The sequence below is a fragment of the Pinus tabuliformis genome, chromosome 2_2 (genome assembly GCF_031772625.1).
Source record: "Pinus tabuliformis cultivar Carrire ecotype Pingquan chromosome 2_2, CPIR1, whole genome shotgun sequence".
NCBI lineage: Eukaryota > Viridiplantae > Streptophyta > Pinopsida > Pinales > Pinaceae > Pinus > Pinus tabuliformis.
In genome coordinates this window covers 1154914904-1154935988 of record NC_142300.1, presented here as the reverse complement: position 1 = coordinate 1154935988, position 21085 = coordinate 1154914904, and positions in this window count along the sequence as shown.

Genomic DNA, 21085 nt, shown 5'->3' with positions numbered 1-21085 from the left:
TGGTGGTCAAGGTCATCAGTACCGGTGGTGAGCACCATCAATAGCGGTTTGCATAATCGTCACCGATGCAAAATCAAAACAAGAGCTTATCACAATGCCTCTAAATGAACGCATCTGAAACGTTTGGCTTATCACGAGGCCTTTGTTACTAGTGAAGAAAGGAGCAAACAATATCCAAACAAAGAGAGGGATCTCACCCAAGGAAGTTTGAAAAATTGGAATGGAAAAAGCAATAGTGAGACCAAATATATGCAAATGGTTAAACTAGGAATATCCAACACAATTCAAAAGTCTCATATATGTAGTTAGAAGAACTCCATGAAAAATACTTCCAAGCTTTGTGAGGCTCATAGAAACCGAAAATCATGGAGTAAGCACCATCAACCAAAGGATTATGTTACATAGAAATTGATAGAGAAGATAACTAGGAAAATGATTCAAAGTGTCCATTTCAAAGAGAATTTGATATTTCAAAACAAAAATGGTAAGAAAGAAATTAGAAAACTGAATCAACGGAAAGGAAATGAGGATCAAGGATTAGTGGCATCTACAACTACGCATCAAAAAAAGACAGTAAACCGAGGGCTCATGTTTAGTTGAGTTGACTATGTATGGACTTTTCCTTTAAGTTGACCTATTTCGGTCATTTTTTGTGATGTATTGCCAAAGATATTTACAATGTGCATTGAGCAAGACATGGGTGGTCGAATGAGCTCCACGTTATCTATTTTTTTCATGAATAAATAGCAAAATGTCAAATTTGAATTTCATTATATGCTCTCATTTGTCATTGTTTAGCAGAATAATCATTTGAGCCAAATAATCATTTTGTGTCATTGCCACGTTTTCGAAAAATAACATAAATCTGATTTTGGCAATTGTGTGTTCAAAAATGATTTTGGCAAATCATTTTGTGTCACTGCCACGTTTTTGAAAATAACACAAATATGATTTTGGTAATTGTTTGTTGAAACAATTTTCCATACGAATGGCAGAATGTAAAGTCCTTGAAGTGGATGAAATTTCAAATTAAAGGACAATGACAAATTGAATGTCCAAGTTGATGAGAAATATGTTTGTAGAATGAATATGGGTAAGTGAAAGCATTTTAAGTTTACATTATGGACGGATTCATATTATCTAATTTTATAATATATATATCTATTTAAGAGTATTCTTATATGTTATTAGAGAAAATTAAGAAATTTTATATTAATAAAGAAAATTATTATTAAATCTGTAGGTTTGAAAAGTTGAAGTTTAATTATATAAAAAAAATTATTAGAAATTTGAAAATCTTATTAAAACATAATGGTTTAAGAGAAGAACCAAAAAATAAATGTATCTAATGCATTAACAAAAACCAATCTAAAAGCCATATTCAAAATGATAAGCATAACTTTCTCTAAAATGAAAGTCATAGAGTTAAAATTCCCCAGATTAACATCAAAGCATAAAAATAACCTTAAAAATGAACGTCTCAAGGTGAAAACTCAATATATGTGTTTGGAAATTATTTTTCCATTCAAACTAACATGTTGTCGAGCTGTGTAAATAAAACTAAAGAGTAGAGAAAATCCGTGACAACTATTAAGGTATACCATGTCAACTTACTTTTAAATGCACTAAAGGGCTTTTAACATTTTTTTTTTCTAAATCTAGATGGAGATATATATCTTTATATAAGAGTTTTAATATTTAGTGATTTAGTTTTTCAAGAAAATATGCTCAAATCTTCTATTCTTTCAGTGTACCTTTGCACCTTTACGGGAAATTGCTAGTATATACATAATTAACATTGGAATACTATATTTATCTGTGATTCACGCTCTCCACATTAAAATGTTAATACACGCCCCCTCATATTATGTAAAAAATAATAAAACATATATTCATAGGATGCAATCTCTCTCTCTACACACACATATTTGATTTATGACTTATATCAAAATATGTAGGGATGCATCATTGGTTCTGGTGTACGGCTAAATCCGAGATAAAGTGGTGCAGAAAAGCTAAAGTCGAGGTTTTATGGACCATACAAAGTTATCCAGAAAATAGGAGAAGTGGTGTATGAGTTAGAAATGCTAAAAGAAAGTAGAATTCATAATGTATTCCATGTTTCCTCTCTCAAGAAGGTTGTCAGACAACAAGTCACTACTTCTATCGAACTGCCCCTTTGGATGAAGAGGGACAATTGGAGCTAATCCCAGAAGCAATCATGGCAATACGAGAAAGGAAACTAAGAGGTAGAGTAATTTCATAATATCTTATTAGATGGAAGAATTTTCTGGAAGAAGATGCCACATGGGAAGGAGAACAAGTTTTACAACACCCCAATTTGCAATTGCTTGAGGGAAAGAAATTATGGGAAGGGCGGACTGTAATGTTTTCTCCAAATTGATAGGCTAATGGAGGAAAAAATATCATATCCAAGATCAAACTATGCTTGAGAGAGTGAGATGCTCAAATGAAGTTGAACTGCCTTGTATATATAACCTTCTAATGAGGTTGAATTTCCTTCCTTGAGGCCGACTTGGTGTTGAGGTTACAAAATTTATTTTTGACCAAAAAATAATTCTTTTTACATCGTTCAAAAGCCTAAGAAGGGTCTCATAAAATATACAATGACTCTATTGACTCTTTATTAATCCTAAGAGTCCATAATGGGGAATTTGACTAATAAAATGATGGCACAAGGCCTCAACAAATCTCTTCCAAACTTTTATCATCATTAACAAAATCAACAATATCAACTAAACCAAGCATGCTTCTAAGATACTCAAACTTCTTATTAGGATGAGACTTTGCTAGTATATCAACTAACTGATCATCTGTTGGGACATATTGTAGCTTCATGATCCCATCTTGCACCAAGTTCCTAATATAGTGGAACTTATTGTTGATATGCTTCGTCTTAGCATGAAACACAGGATCTCCAAACATCTTGATACAACTTTGATTATCACAATTAATCATAGTAGGATCTAAAGGCTTCTTGAATAAATCTGTCAAAATATCCCTCAACCATACAACCTCCTTTCCTAATTCACATGCAACCACGTACTCTGCTTCAACACTACTCAAAGCAACAATATCTTGCTTTTTACTCATCCATCAGATCATGGCAAATCCCAAACTAAAGCATCCTCTGGTAGTGCTTCTTCCATCGGTCTCATTGCCACCCCAATTAGAATCTATGAAGACAATCAACTTGACTTCCTTGCTATTGTACTTTAGGTAGTGATGTATCGTACCACAAATATATCTCAATATATCCTTGGCAGTTATTTAATGACCATGACGAGGCTCCAACTAGAACTAACTGAGGATGTTCACAACAAAGCATATATCCGACCTAATATTTACAAGATACATCAGAGAACCTAGCAACTGACGATAGGAGGTAGGATCCATGAGACTTGAGTTAGAGCTTCTCAAATTCTTGAGATTGGTGATCATAGGAGTAGTCATGGGCTTGGAATCCATCATCCCAAATTTCTGCAACAACTTGATGATGTACTTTCCTTGCCCCAAATATATCTCCCTAGGATTTTTTAGAAATTCTCACTGTAGATCACCTGATAATGTAATGTAACTAAAGCAAAATACTTGATCTACTTCTACAAACAAACTTGCGGAAGCTTAATCGATTTTGAGCAAGATCAAATAGAACACATATAACAAATGAAGAAGAAAACAATCACACATGAACATAGAAGAATACTTTGGGGAAAGCCTCAGCTAAAAACCCCGCTATCTATATTATCATACAAGTGGAAATATCTCAGGATTACACAAATCTTTAGCTCACAAGCTATCCAGCTCTTAGTACAATCCCTCACTACTACTCATAGACAGAATAGACAACACATATGCATTCCTTCAGTCCTCCAAGCCTCTTATTTCCTTGCGCAGTTTCTCCTGGTCCTCAAACTGCCACCTGTGTAATTACCTCACACACTGCTCACTAACCTCTGAAATAACTGCGCAATCCTCAAGGAAAGAATTATTTCTGCATGCAAGAGATATCCTCATGGGAATATTCCTGCAACTGATCGTACACTGTCCCATCCTTTGATCTCAACTGGGTCTCTGTCTGAATTGACATGCATGAGTTATTTATGAGAGAATATTAAGTTATCTGAAGTACACTAGTTGCATGCTGCATGCATTAACTAACTGAACTCACAATCAGTTCCACAAACTGTTGGAACTAATCTAACTGGACTTAACTCAGTTAACTGAGCTAATTAATTACAACTCCAAGTACAACTCATCCTGATCTCCTTAATTAAGGGATAACTTCCTCAATCAAAGGGATAACTGTTGCATGTCTTCACATAGACTTCATGTTTGATTTTCTTCAACTAATTAACTCAAGATGAATTAATTAATTATTTTACAAACAGCTGTTGAGATCAAATTCAAATTTTAATTCTCAATTTTAATTTAGGGGCTAATTAAAATTGGAATGTATCCCGAAATTCTATCCATAGCAATGCTATTTTTAGCATTTCTTGTTGCTATTTTCAACACTCCCTCTCAACAAGAAAGGGATTAACTGTCACCCTGATCATGTCTCTGTGGAACTCGAATTTTCATTTTGACAATGCCTTAGTCAAAATGTCTGCATCCTGCTCCTCGGTCGAAACATATTGCAACAACGTGATCCTCTTCACCACACAGTCTCGAAGATGATGATACCAAATATCGATGTGCTTGGACCTGTCATGAAATACTGGATTCTCAGAGAGTTTGATACATCTATGATTATCGCAATAGATCACAATTGGATCCATCATTTTATCAAACAACCCAACTAGAATTTTCCGCATCCAGATGGACTCACATGCTACCTGGCTTGCAGCCATGTATTCAGCCTCTGCTAAGCTAAGTGCAACTGACCTCTTTTTCCTGTTGTACTGAGAAACTGCAGCTGAACCAAGGTTGAAGATTCCTCCTGAGGTGCTCTTCTGATCTGATGGACTCCCTGCCCAATCTGCATCTGTGAAGCCATGAAGCTTCACTTCCTCTATCCGTCTGTACCATAATCCATACTGAGATGTGGCTTTGAGGTATATCAGCACATGCTTAGCTGCCTTCCAAAACAGCTTGGTAGGCTGAACCATAGCTTGACTCAGCTGGTTCACCGCAAAGCACAAATATGGTCGTGTGTTCACTAAATACATCAATGAACCCACAAGCTGCTGATACACAGTAGCAGCTACAACCTCACCTGAAGTAGCATCCTCCTTCCTCCAGTTACCTGCTAGAGGAGTCTGCATGGGCTTACACTTCTCCATGTGGAATCTCCTCAGTGTCTCATTCACATACTTGCCTTGAGATACAAACACTTCCCCATCCTTCTGCCACACTTCCATGCCTAAAAAGTAGAGCATGAGACCCATGTCTTTCATCTCAAACTCTCTTGCAAGGTCCTCCTTGCAAGACATGATCAAATGATCATCACCTATCAATATCGGATCATCAACATAAAGAACAATGATCAACTGCTTACCTTCCACCCTGATGTGGTACAAGTTCGCATCCGCTTCACTCTTTGTGAAGCCCAACCCGGTGAAGTAGTTGTGGATCTTGGTGTACCAAGCATGAGGTGCTTGCTTCAACCCGTACAAATCTCTCTTGAGTCGACACACATGCAACTCACGATCAAAGGTCTCAAATCCTTCCAACTACTCTATGTACACCTCTTCCTCAATCTTGCCATTGAGGAATGCAGTCTTCACATCCATCTGATGGATCTTCCAACCCATCTGTGCTGATAGTGCCAACATTGATATGATAGATGAGTATCTTGCTACTGGAGCAAAAGTCTCATCATAGTCAATCCCCTCGACCTGTGAGAAACCACGGGCAACAAATCTTGCCTTATGTTTCTCCACACTACCATCAACAGCTTGTTTTACCTTGTAAAGCCAACGAGAACTCACAACTGACTTGTTCTCCGATCTTGGAACAACATCCCAAACATTGTTCCGAACTATGGAGTCATACTCCTCCACCATAGCATCAACCCAAACTGGCTGCTGCATTGCTTCCTCAAAGGAAGATGGTTCGGTCTCTACACACTCCCCAACAAGGGCCATGTAACCAGTGTACCTCTCAGGTGACCTCCTCTGTCTGTGTTGAGAAGATGGCTCTCCCACATTCTCTCTAGCATCCAACAAAAATCTGTCAGCCTCCCTTGTGCGTTTCCACCCATCTCTGGAAGACTCTGCATGAGTGGATGTCTCCACTCCTGGAACCTCTGCATGTGGCTGCTCTGCATCAATCTAAGGCTCCTCCTCCTTAGGAACCAAAAGTTCCTCCTCTGCATGTATCTTGAGTTCCCTCTTAAGGGAAACTCGCATGGCCTTCAGCTCATCAAACTTAAGATCTCTGTGAACCACTGTCCTTTGACTTGTAGGCAAATACACCCGATAGTTGTGGGGAGTATCAGTGTACCCAACAAGTATCCCCTACTCTGTTGTTGGCTCTAGCTTCTTCCGGGCATCCTTGGTCACATGGCAATAAACCGATGAACCAAAGATCCTGAAGTGACTCACATTTGGTCTCTTCCTGGAGAAAGCTTCCTTTGGTGTCTTCATCCCAAGTATGCGATGCGAGCTTCTATTCTGCAAGTATACCGCTGTATTGCATGCCTCAGCCCACAAGTGAAGTGGTAGGCCTTGGTCATGCAGCATCGCTCGAGCTGCTCCCACAATCATTCTGTTCTTCCTCTCAGCCACCCCATTCTGCTGTGGGTTATGGGGTTCCGTCAACTCCTGTTTAATTCCTTCTGCTGCACAGAAGTCCTTAAACTCTTGAGAGACATACTCTCCACCATTGTCGCTTCTCAAGGCCATTATTTTCTTCCCTGATTCCTTCTCAACCAAAGCTTTGAACTCACAAAACTTGGAGAAGGTCTGATCCTTCTTCTGCATGAAATAGATCCAACACTTACGAGAAAAATCATCAATGAAAATAACATAGTACCTTTGTTTCGCGGTGGATGTTGTCGAGAATGGTCCACACACATCTGTATGAACTTGCTACAAGATTGCCTCAGCTTGATTGTCTTGATAATGAAAGGAAGATTTTGCATACTTACCCAAGGTATAACCTTTGCATGTATCTACTTGCTCAAGTTTACCTTTGGGAAGTCCAGTAGAAATCTGCTGCATGATCTTCAAGGCCCCATGGTGCAAGTGGCCCAATATTCTATGCCATAGCTCACCAATATCTTGGCCTTGCACCAACTCTGCTTTGGAACTTAATGCAGCACAATCATCTACCTCCAGCTTGTAGAGATTCTTTACTCGAATCCCAATCCTCTTCGTCTGACAAGTGGCAATGTGTCTCAGGAACACCTTTCCTTTACTGAAGACTACATCATAGCCTTCATCTTCCAACGTTGCAACAGATACTAGGTTCTTCTTCAGTCCATGCACATACTTTACATCAGCCAGGGTGAGAGGAGCTCCATGCTCCCTTTGAAACACAACCGTGCCTTCACCTGAAACACGGTACTTTCCATCATCGCCCATCTCTATGCGTGTTGGGTCCCTATAATACTAGTGATTACCCCATTACTATTGTAGTTATACCCCTTATTAATATTGTTGTGCCCCTATTGCCCCCATATTGTTATTACTGTGCCCCATAGAATCCCTTTATTGTTATTTTTGTGGCTTTATATTATTATTGTTAGGTCGGCTGGGTTATATTGTGACTCCTTAGACTCCTATATATAGAAAGGAGGTTTTGTCATTTGTATCATCGAAGAATTGTTCATTTATGTAATGTAAAGGAGGTTGCCCCCTCGAAGAGGCTGAATTCTAAGGTGTTGATCTATCTTTTCTATCTTTTCTTGAGCTGGTTTCATAACATTTGGTATCAAAGCCTTGGATTCTAGGGTTTCGCTGCTCCCAACAGGTCATCGTGGAATTTTCGCTATAACTTTTTTTCTGCGACGTTTCAGAAGCTAAAAAAAAAACCCATTTGAGAATACATCGTGCTAAATCTCAGGTCCAAATTTCAGAACTTTTTGCACTATATTTGCGGAGATATGATCTGAGGAAGTTGGTCTTCTTGCAGACTCCTGAATTACATTCCAAACAGGTGACCTGGGGAAAATCGTCATAACTTTCTTTCTGAGCATCGGATTGAAATTTCGTAAGAAGGTACAGAAAGAGGATGGACTTTAGTTTCTTGTATATATTTTTTTAGAGCCAAAGGTTGAAATAGTGATTTGTGGCACGTCGTACAAGTTGGCTCTACTGAACTAGTCTATAAGCAGGTCACTGTGGGAGATTTTGCATAACTCTTCCTTGGAGAATCCAATTTAGATTAGACTAGTGGCATTGGAAAGAGGACACAGAAGGCTACTATAGGTCACAATTTCAAAACTGGATGATCCGCAATTACATAGATACATCAGATTCAATATCAGGCTTCTATGAAGTGAAAAAAGGTGTGTAGTTTTTTTTTTAAATTTTTGCGTAAGCTTGGTTTGAAGGAATTCAAAGGGCATAGTAAAGAATTATTATTGGTAACTGATGCCCCGAGGAAAGAAATGCAAACACCTAGTAAGGAACCTGAAAGCTCTAGCATGACTCATGAAGAAGAGGAAGAAATGCTACATGATATATCAAAATTACAAGAACAAGTGCAACAAATGTCACGCTCACAAAAGCTAACAGAAGCTAAGATAAATGGCGTGGAATCTAAGATAAAGGGCATGGAAGTTAAGATGGATGATTCAAAGATAGATTTGAAGAGAGACATGGCAGATTTGAAGACAAATTTGACAAATTTTCTACAAAAAATACTTACTAATGGTGAAAAGGTTGTAAAGGAAACTCATGATGCGAACAAAAGAAATGTTAATCATGATTCCATAGACTCTAATGTTGGATCAAAGACCCACCATATTCCAAAAATCGATATGAGGAAGTTTGATGGCAAGGATCCCGCAACATGGATATTACAGATGGAGCAATTTTTCGATCTCAATAATGTGCAAAACACACAAAAGGTACGTATGGCAACTTTATATTTGGAACCAAATCAGTTTGTATGGTATCAATGGCTTTGCTCTCGTAAACAATTTATCACTTGGGCAATTTTTACGGAAGAATTGATAGCACATTATGAGGATACAAAAAGCAACACTTTTTTTAGCCAATTGATAAGTCTCAAACAAAAGGGTTCAATAATGGAGCACATTGAGGAGTTCCAAAAATTGAACATAAGGGTAAAAGATATTCCAGAGGAGCATAGGATTGATGTGTTCATAGGGTCTTTAAAGGATAATATCCAACATGATGTTCGCCTTTGGGAACCTGATTCATTAGAGAAGGCATTCAGGTTAGCAAGAAAAATGGAAAGCAAAATTATGGCAACCAGGAAGCATACCACTCACAACTATAAAGACGGAAGTGTTGTTGCCCCTAGTCTTCCACAACCTATAAGGTTGACACCACAACAATTGGAAGAAAAAAGAGCAAAAGGGCTTTGTTACAGTTGTGATAGCAAATACACTAAAGGTCATAAGTGTGCTGAGAAGAAATTATTCTACATAGATTGTGAAGAGGAAGAAGAAAAGGAGCAAGAAAGGTCAAAAGAAGAGGATATACTCCAGGAACAAAGCCTAGATGAAGAACAAATAAATCCGACCATATCTTGTAATGCATTGGTGGGAATTACCACTCCTCAAACCATCAAGATAGAAGGACAAATCAAGAAGAAAAAGGTAATAGTGTTGATTGATTCAGGAAGCACCCACAATTTTATTCATTGTAAGGTAGCAAAAGAATTGAATTGCTTCCTATATCCAGCACCAGAGTGTCAAGTGATGATTGCAAATGGAGGAACAATAAATTGCTCTGGAAAGTGCCATAATATCAAGCTATCCATGGGAGAATATGTATTGACTAGCCCAATGCTTTCCATTCCAATGGGAGGTGTTGATGTTGTACTAGGAGTCCAATGGCTACAATCCTTGGGTACAATAGCTTTTAATTTTCAAGAACTTTTCATCAAATTTTCTACGGAAGGAAAGGAAGTTGAATTAAGGGGTATTGCAGGGAAACCAGGAAAGATAATCAGCTCTAATGGTATGACAAAGCTTCTAAAAAAGGAGCAAAGAGGTGTAATTGCACAATTATGTTCGCTAGATGTTTCCACATTGGAATCATCTATTTCTCCAGATCTCCAAAAAGTCTTGGACAATCATTCCAAGGTATTTGAGACTCCCAAAGGTCTCCCACCTATGCGTGATCATGATCATGCTATTCATCTGATTCCAGGAAGTGTTCCTCCAAACATCAGGCCGTACAGATATCCCTATGTCCAAAAGAGTGAAATTGAACGTATGGTTGCAGAAATGCTAGAGGCTGGTATAATTCAACCGAGTCAAAGTTCTTTCTCTGCTCCAGTAGTATTGGTGCACAAGAAGGATGGATCATGGCGCATGTGTCCGGATTATAGGGAGCTCAACAAGCTCACTATTAAAGATAAGTTCCCCATTCCTGTCATTGATGAATTACTGGATGAATTGCATGGATCAATTTACTTCACCAAGTTGGATCTTCGTTCAGGATATCATCAAATCAGAATGAAGACTGAAGACATTCCGAAAACAACATTTAGAACTCATGAGGGTCATTATGAATTTTTGGTCATGCCTTTTGGCCTTACCAATGCACCTTCAACATTTCAAGGTTTGATGAATTCAATTTTCAAACCATTCCTTAGAAAATTTGTGTTAGTATTTTTTGATGATATACTAATCTACAACAAGTCTTGGAAGGATCATGTTGAACATGTTGACAGGGTGCTACAACTATTGGAGGAGAAACAATTATATGCAAAAAGATCCAAATGTTTCTTTGGAGTCCAGGAGGTGGAATATTTGGGTCATATTGTATCTCATGAAGGAGTTAAGGTAGACCCTAGCAAAATTAAAGCCATTAAGGAATGGAAAATCCCCACATCCATAAAGCATCTGCGAGGATTTCTCGGGTTGACAGGGTATTATCGCAAGTTTGTTAAGAATTATGGGAGAATAGCAGCACCTCTAACAACATTATTGAAGAAAGATGCATTTTCATGGACTCCAGAAGCAACAAAGGCCTTTGAACATCTTAAAGAGGCAATGTGCCAAGCACCGGTCTTAGCTACACCGGACTTCACAAAAACCTTTATTGTGGAATGTGATGCTTCAGGAAATGGAATTGGTGCTGTTCTAATGCAAGATGAAAGACCCATTGCTTTTGAAAGTCGTCCAATCAAGGGAAAGTTTTTAAGCAAAGCTATTTATGAGAAGGAAATGTTGGCAATACTCCATGCACTTAAGAAATGGCGACCCTACCTAATGGGAAGACACTTCAAGGTAAAAACGGATCATGATAGCCTTAAATACTTTTTAGAACAAAGATTATCCTCTGAAGAGCAACAAAAGTGGGTCACAAAGATGTTGGGTTATGACTTTGAAATCATCTACAAAAAAGGGAAGCAAAATGTGGTGGCAGATGCACTCTCAAGAAAGGATGAGGATGTGGAAGCATTGTTTTGCGCCATTTCTATTATCCAACCAGATTGGATAAACGAAGCAAGGGAGGAATGGAAGAATGACGAAGAAGTGTGGGCACTTATTCGAAAGTTACAACAAGATTCCAGTACGTCTGATACATTTAGCTGGCAAAATGATTCGTTATGGTACAAAGATCGCTTATACCTCTGTAAGAATTCCCAGCTAAAACAAAAGATTCTTATGGAATTGCACACTTCTCCCTTAGGAGGGCACTCAGGATTTTTAAAAACTTACCACAGGGTTAAGAAGGAATTTTTTTGGGATGGCCTTAAATCAGATATTCAAAAGTTTGTGGCGGAATGTTTGGTTTGCCAACAAAATAAAGTTGAAACAATTAAGACACCGGGTCTATTACAACCTTTATCCATTCCAAGCCAACGTTGGGAGGAGGTTTCAATGGATTTTATCACAGGTTTACCCAAGTCTGAGGGAAAGAGTGTCATCATGGTGGTAGTTGACAGACTTACCAAGTATGCACACTTTTGTGCATTATCACATCCATTTAAAGCCAGTACAGTTTCTACTGCATTTATGGAAACAATTCAAAAGCTACATGGAAACCCAAAGATTATTGTAAGTGACAGAGATCCCATTTTCACTGGAAATTTTTGGACAGAATTATTTTCTTGTCTTGGTACTCAGTTAGCTCATAGCTCATCTTATCATCCTCAATCTGATGGGCAAACTGAGATAGTAAACAAATGTTTGGAAGGATATCTTCGTTGCTTTGTATCTGATAAACAGACACAATGGGTCAAATGGTTGCCTCTGGCTGAATGGTGGTATAACACTTCCTTCCATACAGCAACAAAAATGACCCCATTTATGGCACTTTATGGGTATCAACCACCATCCATCACATCATATTTAAGAGAAAATTCTAAGGTTCAGGCAGTGGAACATCACATCGAACATCAACAACAAGTCCTCCAACTCTTAAAGGATAACCTCGTGTTGGCACAGAATAGAATGAAACAACAGGCAGATCAACATCGCAGTGAAAGAAGTTTTGATGTAGGTGATTGGGTATTCCTACGGCTACAACCATATAAGCAAATGTCCCTCAAGCAAGCTAAGAAGGATAATAAATTATCACCAAAGTATTATGGTCCGTACAAGGTGTTGCAAAAGATTGGTACTATGGCATACAAATTGGAGCTTCCTGCAGCTTCTCGATTGCACCCAGTTTTCCATGTTTCATGTTTAAAGAAGGTTATAGGTGACAAGCTCCCAGTTCAAACAATATTGCCAGAACTTGACGAGGAAGGAAAAATTATATTGGAACCGGAAGCAGTCACAGAAACAAGAACTCGACAGCTACGAAATCGATCAATTTCAGAGTATCTTATCAAGTGGAAGAACTTATCTGCTGAAGATTCCACATGGGAGGATGAGAATTTTATACAGAAGTATCCAGAACTACTCAAGCGTTGAGGACAACACTTTTTTGAAGGAGAGGGGCATGTTGGGTCCCTATAATACTAGTGATTACCCCATTACTATTGTAGTTATACCCCTTATTAATATTGTTGTGCCCCTATTGCCCCCATATTGTTATTACTGTGCCCCATAGAATCCCTCTATTGTTATTTTTGTGGCTTTATATTATTATTGTTAGGTCGGTTGGGTTATATTGTGACTCCTTAGACTCCTATATATAGAAAGGAGGTTTTTTCATTTGTATCATCGAAGAATTGTTCATTTATGTAATGTAAAGGAGGTTGCCCCCTCGAAGAGGCTGAATTCTAAGGCGTTGATCTATCTTTTCTTGAGCTGGTTTCATAACAACGCGCATCTGGAGGTCCTTCTCCTCCAAGGTACTAAATAAACTCTTATCGCCGGTCATGTGGAAAGAGGCTCCATTGTCCAAGTACCACACACAACCCACCATCGATGAAACCATGCATGTGATGAGGGTAAAATCCAATTCGAACTGTGAGGCCAATGCCTCACCATCTGATCCTTTTGAGGATCCTTTCTTGGATTTCTTATGTGGACAATTTGTTGCATAATGGCCCACCTCATGACAATTAAAGCATCACACTTTAGATTTGTCAATCTTCTTGCCACCATGGGAAGAACTCGATTTGGAATGGGAAGCCTTCCCTTTCCCTTTCCTCACCTTATTTGCTAAGGCTAGATTTTCTTCATCATCATGCTTTGATGAAGAACCATCTCTGGTGCTTCTCTTGATCTCCTCCTGCATCAGATCCCACCACAGTCGTTCCCAATCTTGAAGATTCTCTCTTCCATTTACTGAGTCTTAGTATCTATGCCAGCTCTTAGGAAGACCGAGGAGAGCAAGACTCACCATGTCATCATTGGCTGTCGTGATTCCTACACTTCCAAGCTCATCTTTACAGGTGGTGAGCTTGTTCAGATATGTAGAGATCGTGTTGCCCTTTTCACACTTGATTTTCTGAAGCTTGTCTTTCAGTGCCAACTTCCTCTGGTCGCTGCTGTTCTGATATAGATCCTTCAATGTCTTCCACATTGAAAACGGTGTCTCCTTCCCATGGAGACTCGAGACAATATGGTCTCGAACTCCCTCCAGAAGAATCCTCCTCGCTCTCGCCACACATTTCTTCCATTCCGCCAATTCTTGGGAATTAGCTGCTGCTGGCTTGGGGACTTCTTGATCAATGAAGTCCTTCAAACCGTTATCCTCTAATACCGCTTCCACGCGATCCTTCTAGGCTATGTAATTCAAGCTGCCATCTAGGGCATACTCAAGTCTTAAGCCATTGAACGCCATTGGTAAACTTTGAGATGTGATAAGAAATCGATTTTGTACCTACAATCAAGAACTTCAAAACTTCAAACTTCTCCCTTCTTTGTATACTACTCTTCGCTTTGATCACCTTTGCTTTGATACCATGTAGAAATTCTCACTATAGATCACTTGATAATGCAATGTAACTAAAGAAAAATACTTGATCTACTTCTACAAACAAGCTTGCGGAAGCTTAATCGATTTTGAGCAAGATCAAATAGAACACATATAACAGATAAAGAAGAAAACAATCACACATGAACACAGAAGAATACTTTAGGGAAAGCCTCATCTAAAAACCCCGCTATCTGTATTATCATACAAGTGGAAATATCTTAGGATTACACAAAGCTTTAGCTCACAAGCTATCCAGCTCTCAGTACAATCCCTCACTGCTGCTCATAGATAGAATAGACAACACATATGCCTTCCTTTAGTCCTCCAAGCCTCCTATTTCCTTGCGCAGTTTCTCCTGGGTCCTCAAGCTGCCACCTGTGTGTAATTACCTCACACACTGCTCACTAACCTCTGAAATAACTGCGCAATCCTCAAGGAAAGAATTCCTTCTACATGCAAGAGATATCCTCATGGGAATATTCCTGCAACTGATAGTACACTGTCCCATCCTTTGATCTCAACTGGGTCTCTATCTGAACTGACATGCATGAGTTATTTATGAGAGAATATTCAGTTATCTGAAGTACACTAGTTGCATGCATGCATGCATTAACTAACTGAACTCACAATCAGTTCCACAAACTGTTGGAACTAATCTAACTAGACTTAACTCAGTTAACTGAGCTAACTAATTACAACTCAAAGTACAACTCATCCTGATCTCCTTAATTAAGGAATAACTTCCTCAATCAAAGGGATAACTGTTGCATGTCTTCACATAGACTTCATGTTTGATTTTCTTCAACTAATTAACTCAAGATGAATTAATTAATTATTATACAGATAGCTGCTGAGATCAAATTCGAATTTTAATTTAGGGACTAATTAAAATTGGAATGTATCCCGAAATTCTATCTATAACAATGTTATTTTTACCGTTTGTTGTTGCTATTTTCAATAGATTTTTCCATACTTCTAGACCTAGGTAATAGTGTATCACTCCTAGATCCTTCATTTCAAATTTAGCTACCAACACCTTCTTACATTCTTGTATCCTTTTCTCCACACCTATGATGAATAGATCATCCACATACAATAGAATAATGACTGGCTCATTATTCACAACCTTGACGTAGAGATTAGGATCAACAAAACTCTTTACGAACCCAAATTTTAGAAGGTATGCATCCATTCTTGCTTACTATTCCCTATGAGCTTGCTTCAAACCATACAAGGCCTTCTTGAGTCTACAAACATGAGTGTCCATGCTATTTTCTTCAAATCCTTCGGGTTTATCAATGTTTCCTTCCTCATTAATGATCCCATTCAGAAATGTTGTCTTCACGTCCATTTGATGGATGTTCCATCCCATTATAGCAACCAACGAAACCAACGATCTAATGGTAGTACACCTTGCAGTGGATGCAAAGGTTTCTTCATAATCTATGCCTTCCTTTTGAGAGAAACCCCTTGCAACAAATCTGGGCTTGTATTTATCTATGCTTCCATCAACTGCGTGTTTGACCTTGTAGATCCATTTTGAGGCGACAACCGATTTTTCACTAGGTCTAGGAATGATTTTCCAAACCGCATTCTTCATGATGGATTGATAATCTTCCTACATAGATTTCTTCTATACTTCTTGATGAGAATATTCTTCAAATGTAGATGGTTTTGCTTCAATTAGTCTTGTCATATATGCAGCATATCGATAATATCTCTTCGGCCTTTTGCTTTCCCTGGAGGTTCCTTTCGCAACTCCATGCCCTTCAACATCTACAAGAGTGGATTTTAACCAATTTGGCCTCTTCCTTGTGCTCGGTATGACCACTGGTTGAATAGGATCACTTGGTCCTTCTTCTTCCTCTTCAATTGTATATGGGTTGTCGGGTTGTACTTCTTCTTCTTCAAATATGGGTAGATCTTCGTCATCAGAATCAATAGGAATATCCTTTGATTTTTTGTAGGCTTGATTCTCATCAAATATAACGTCCCTACCTACTTTAATGTGTCTCCATTCCTTGATGTAGATTCTATTTTCCTTTGAGGAGAGACAATAGCCAACGAAGATCCCTTTGATGCTTGTAGAATCCAACTTCTTTCGCTTGTCCTTTAGAACATGGATATATGTAGGGCTCCCAAAGATTCAGAGATGGTCCATTCTTGGATTATTTCCTATGAATGCTTCATCGGGTGTCATATTAACGAGAATTCTATGAGGACTTATATTTTGAATATATATGGCTATCATTGTTGCTTCTCCCCATAGAAACTTTGGCAAATATTGATCAAGTAGCATTGTTCATACACCTCTTCAATTGTCCTATTCTTTCTTCTGGCCACTCCATTTTGTTCAAGATAGTAGGGAATAATAAGCTCACTCTTAATTCCCATTTATTTACAATATGCAATTAATTCTTTAGAAGTGTAATCCCCACCACTGTTAGATCTCAATTTTTTTTTTTTGTTTTTTTTTTGGTAGGATTTCCACTTCGCATCTAAACTCCTTGAATTTCTCAAATACTTCATCCTTTTTCTTGAGAAGATAGAGACATATATTTCTAGAGTGATCATCAATAAATGTTACATAGTAAAGATGACCTTCAAGTGATTTTTCACACATGGGCCCACGCACATAAGAATGTATGAGGTATAATATTTCTTTAGACCTTGTTTCACTATTTGAAAATGGTTTTCTTGTATGTTTTCCCAAAGAGAATCCATTGAAAACTCCTTCACGATCTTCTTTGATATTGGGGATGCCATGAGCTAGATGTTTAAGAGTAGGGATGACTTTGTAGTGAAGATGACCATATCTTCTATGCCATAGCTCAATAAGAGAGATTTCCATATGAACTAGGGCTTGAGGAGGTGGTGTAATTACTCTATACAAACTTCATTCACGAACTCCAATGACCCTAGCTTTATCAATACTAGAATCCTTCCCCAAACCAAGACCTTTCCATCAACAAAATCAACTCTATCCCCTTTATCTTCTAAGCAAGAATTTGAAAGACAATTCTTTTTCAAACCTAGAATATGTAGTATGTTGTTGAGATGTAGTTTAGCTCCATTCTCCAACTTCAAAGATGTTGATCCCAGGCCTCTAACATCATATCTTTTGTTGTCTCCCAATTCCACTGCATGAGATGATGGTTCCTTTGATAGAGTTTATAGATATTTACTTTCCCTTGTCATATGCCTTGATACCCCACTGTCAATGATCCATGCATTATCATCATTGAGGGATCTTGTAAGTGCAACTAATAACCCTTGACTTTTGACCTTGTTGAATAAGTAGTAGAAAATCTTCTTGATCCATCTTCCTGTAGAAGTGAATCCCATTATTATCATAGAGGGAGTAATCATTTTCTTTAATCCAACAAAGTGATCTTCAATCTTCTTCGACCTTAACTCTGATACCATGTTCATAAATCAATGCTAGTAGGATTAGGGTTAGATTTCTCTTTCTTGATAATTACTTGTGAATTATATTGGCTTCTTTTAATTATTTGTTATATTATCTTTCATCAATAAATTACTAAATTATGTGTGCATGAAGATCACAAAAACACAAGACAAAAGATGTAGGCACTCTGCCAGGGAAAAACCCGTATCTAGGGGAAAACCTAATCAAAATCTCTTCCTTCAATAGTTTTCCTTGAGACTATTCTACCTAGACAAAGACCTTCTCCACACCAAGCCAACCTTTCCTTCTTTGATCCAAACTTCAACCTAGCAGCAACAACACTTCGACCTTACCAACTTTGAATTGGCAGCTTCTGTACTAGTGATTACCCCATTATTATTGTAGTTGTATCCCTTATTAATATTGTTGTGCCCCTATTGTCCCCATATTGTTATTATTGTGGCTTTATATTATTATTGTTAGGTCGGCTAGGTTATATTGTGACTCCTTAAACTCCTATATATAGAAAGGAGGTGTTGTCATTTGAATCATCGAAGAATTGTTCATTTGTGTAATGTAAAGGAGGTTGCCGCCTCGAAGAGGCTGAATTCTAAGGCGTTCAACTATCTTTTCTATCTTTTTGTGAGCTGGTTTCATAACATTTGGTATCGAAGCTTTGGATTCTAGGGTTTCGCTGCTCCAAATAGGTCATCGTGGCATTTTCACTATAACTTTTTTTATGCGACATTTCAGAAGCTAAAAAAAAAAACCATTTGAGACGAAATCACATTGAACCTTGGGTCTGAATTTTAGAGCTTTTTGCACTATATTCGTGGAGATATTCTCCGAGGAATTTGGTCTTTTTGCAGACTCCTGAATTACATTCCAAACAGGTGACCTGGGGAAAATCATCATAACTTTCTCTCTGAGCATCAGATTGAAATTTCGTAAGAAGGTATAGAAGGAGGATAGATTGTAGTTTCTTGTATATATTTTTCAGAGCCAAAGGTTGAAATAGTGACTCATGGCACGTCGTACAAGTTCGCTCTACTGAACTAGTCTATAATCAGGTCACTGTGGGAGATTTGGAATAACTCTTCCCTGGAGAATCCAATTTGGATCAGACTGGTGGCATTGGAAAGAGGATGTAGAGGGATACCGCAGGTCGCAATTTCAAAACTGGATGATCCGAAATTACGGAGATACATCAGATTCAATATCAAGCTCCTACAAAGTGAAAAAAGGTGTGTAGTTTTTTTAAATTTTTGCATAAGCTTGGTTTGAAAAATTAGTTTGAAGGAATTCAAGGGCATAGTAAAGCATTATTATTGGTAATTGATGCCCCAAGGAAAGAAAATTCAAACACCTAGTAAGCAACCTGAAAGATCTAGCATGAATCATGAAAAAGAGGAAGAAATGCAACATGATATATCAAAATTACGATACCAAGTGCAACAAGTGTCACTTGCACAAAAAGTAACAGAATCTAAGATGGATGGTTTAAAGAAAGATGTAGAAGCTAAGATGGATGGTTTAAAGAAAGACGTAGAAACTAAGATGGATTGTTTAAAGACAGGCATGGAAGATTTGAAGACAGATTTGACGAAGTTTCTACAAGAAATGCTTACTAATAGTGAAAGGGTAGTAAAGGAAACTCATGATGAGAACAAAAGAAATGTTAATCATGATTTCATAGACTCTAATGTTGGATCGAAGACCCACCATATTCCAAAAATCGATATGAGGAAGTTTGATGGCAAGGATCCTGCAACATGGATATTATAGATGGAGCAATTTTTTGATCTCAATAATGTGCAAAACACACAAAAGGTACGTATTGCAACTTTATATTTGGAACCAAATCAGTTTGTATGGTATCAATGGCTTTTCTCTCATAAACAAATTATCACTTGGGCAATTTTTACGGAAGAATTGACAACACATTATGAGGATACAAAAAGCAACACTTTTTTTAGCCAATTGATAAGTCTCAAACAAAAGGGTTCAATAATGGAGCACATTGAGGAGTTCCAAAAATTGAACATAAGGGTAAAAAATATTCCAGAGGAGCATAGGATTGATGTGTTCATAGGGACTTTAAAGGATAATATCCAACATGATGTTCGCCTTTGGGAACTTGATTCATTAGAGAAGGCATTCGGGTTAGCAAGAAAAATGGAAAGCAAAATTATGGCAACCAGGAAGCATACCACTCACAACTATAAAGATGGAAGTGTTGTTGCCCCTAGTCTTCCACAACCTATAAGGTTGACACCACAACAATTGGAAGAAAAAAGAGCAAAAGGGATTTGTTACAGTTGTGATAGCAAATACACTAAAGGTCATAAGTGTGCTGAGAAGAAATTATTCTACATAGATTGTGAAGAGGAAGAAGAAAAGGAGCAAGAAAGGTCAAAAGAAGAGGATATACTCCAAGAACAAAGCCTAGATAAAGAAGAAATGAATTCGACCATATCTTGTAATGCATTGGCTGGAATTACCACTCCTCAAACCATCAAGATAGAAGGACAAATCAAGAAGAAAAAGGTAATAGTGTTGATTGATTCAGGAAGTACCCACAATTTTATTCATTGTAAGATAGCAAAAGAATTGAATTGCTTCCTATATCCAGCACTAGAGTGTCAAGTGATGGTTGCAAATGGAGGAATGATAAATTGCTCTGGAAAGTGCCATAATATCAAGCTATCCATGGGAGAATATGTATTGACTAGCCCAATGCTTTCCATTCCAATGGGAGGTGCTGATGTTGTACTAGGAGTCCAATGGCTACAATCCTTGGGTACAATAGCTTTTAATTTTCAAGAACTTTTCATGAAATTTTCTGCGGAAGGAAAGGAAGTTGAATTAAGGGGTATTGCAGGGAAACAGGGAAAGATAATCAGCTCTAACGGTATGACAAAGCTTCTAAAAAAGGAACAAAGAGGTGTAATTGCACAATTATGTTCGCTAGATGTTTCCACATCGGAATCATCTATTTCTCCAGATCTCCAAAAAGTCTTGGACAATCATTCCAAGGTATTTGAGACTCCCAAAGGTCTCCCACCTATTTGTGATCATGATCATGTTATTCATCTGATTCCAGGAAGTGTTCCCCCAAACATCAGGCCGTACAGATATCCCTATGCCCAAAGAGTGAAATTGAACATATGGTTGCAGAAATGCTAGA